The sequence below is a fragment of the Etheostoma spectabile genome, chromosome 11 (assembly GCF_008692095.1).
Source record: "Etheostoma spectabile isolate EspeVRDwgs_2016 chromosome 11, UIUC_Espe_1.0, whole genome shotgun sequence".
In the NCBI taxonomy this organism is placed as follows: domain Eukaryota; kingdom Metazoa; phylum Chordata; class Actinopteri; order Perciformes; family Percidae; genus Etheostoma; species Etheostoma spectabile.
The window spans coordinates 17,469,992-17,471,582 of record NC_045743.1 but is presented as its reverse complement, the minus strand read 5'-3'; the positions used below and the strand labels follow the sequence as shown (position 1 = coordinate 17,471,582).

The window sequence follows — 1,591 nt, the reverse complement described above, 5'->3', positions numbered from 1 at the left end:
TCTAAAGGGACCAAAAGCTTTGCTAAGAAGAAATGTTTTAAGGCCTTTTTTAACCCTAGTGTTGTCCTCGGGTCAAATTTGACCCATTTAAAAAAAATCTGAAAAGTGTCTTTCAACCAAATTTTCAGAAAAATACCGCGGATTGTTCCACATAACGCTCTCCACAAGTAAAATAAATGATCAGCCCACTGCTTTCTTCAAATGTGGATGTTTTATTCAATTTTATAGCATTCAAAAGCCTTTATTTAGAAAGACCATTGAACAAAGTGACTAAAATGTCCAAAAAAGCTTCAAAAACGTCAAAAGGCGCAGCAAAAAAATCATCAGGGGGAAAAACAATAAAAGGTTTTGAAAAAGACGACCAAAACGTTGAAAAAAAGGTTTTAATTTTGACCCAGAAAACCAAAAAGTTGCACGGAAGACAACACAAGGGTTAAAACACTCAGTGGATCGAGGGGCCCTCAAGGTGTCAGGGGGGGCAGTCCCTGTCCCCCATGGTCCTGAGTCTGGTTCTGGGAATGTGGAGGAGGTCTGAGTGAGTGGAGCGAAGGGAGATCCCAACCAACTGGAAGGATCTCGTCTGCTTACTTATCTCCGATTACAAGTCTGGACAGCCAATTAGCAGCTGAGCCAGGCACAAAGTTACACAATCAGCTCACATGCTGTCTACTAACTCACCGAGCTCCCGTTCTTGATCGGGGGGGTTTTTGGGCGCCCGGTGAGGGCGGCCCTCAGCCCCCTCCCTGCCACCCGACGCCCGGCCGTCCTGCTGCCCTCAGGGGACCAGGACAGGTTGCATCCTCCAGCAGTCAGCAGGTACGACTACGCCTGGTCATGTAGGCCCGATCACAACGACGTGGAGCTGGGATTTAAACTCAGAACAACGAAGGCCACCACACGGTTCCCGTTTGCTGCTACACGGCCGATAATCCACCCCTAAATCCTGTCTTCCGTGTGTGAGAAAACATCCAAATGCTTCGCCGGCGGTTGAGAGTGCAGCGACCCATCGCTGGTGTCACCACGGTAACAACAAACCACTGCTCCACTGTAGGCTGGACCGAGGAACGCAACCCGCTAAGCTACTTTAGAACGCCGCTAAAGGACTTAAGGGACACACAAACATGCACACACGCTCACACCCTGACCAGACTCGGCTTAACAATGACCCTTAATCCAGTGCGTATGACTGGGTTATGTGTATGCGTGCATATGTGGATTATTATTGGACAATCTACACAGCGATTGCTGATTGTACGAGTATACCTTAATGGGAAAGGTATTATAATGAGCAACAAATCTCTTTTGTAGAATATCTGAGCAATGTAAAGTAGTAAAAGGAAAATAACAGGGTTGGGTAATATGTTGTGAGATCATAGAAAATGTCAAGGGTTGCCTTATGTGTGTAACTGAGGTGCAATAAATATCCATTTCACTATCTCTGGTTTTATTAGGACACTGTGAGCAATGCTAGGAGTAGGATTTTTTCTTGTTAAGATTTACAATAATCTGATGAGGAACCTGTTCTGTTTGTAAGATCAATTTCAAGCTATATTATATATATATATATATATATATATATATATATATATAT

General features: G+C 44.2%; 1 protein-coding gene across 24 annotated transcripts in view; it reads right to left on the bottom strand.

Moving 5' to 3' along the window:
• The window catches only part of lrrfip1a (leucine rich repeat (in FLII) interacting protein 1a), a 51,931-nt gene that overhangs the window by 32,709 nt on the left and 17,631 nt on the right, over window positions 1-1,591 (bottom strand). Inside the window, exon 1 of one of the 24 annotated variants that reach the window (XM_032529512.1) lies at window positions 679-1,145. The exons of 21 other annotated variants lie outside the window; for them this stretch is intronic. The gene's annotated coding sequence lies outside the window, so the exon portion shown is untranslated. Of the gene's footprint in view, window positions 1-678; window positions 1,146-1,591 lie in introns of those variants that run through there. 2 more of the 24 variants (XM_032529517.1, XM_032529519.1) reach the window with 2 other exon arrangements.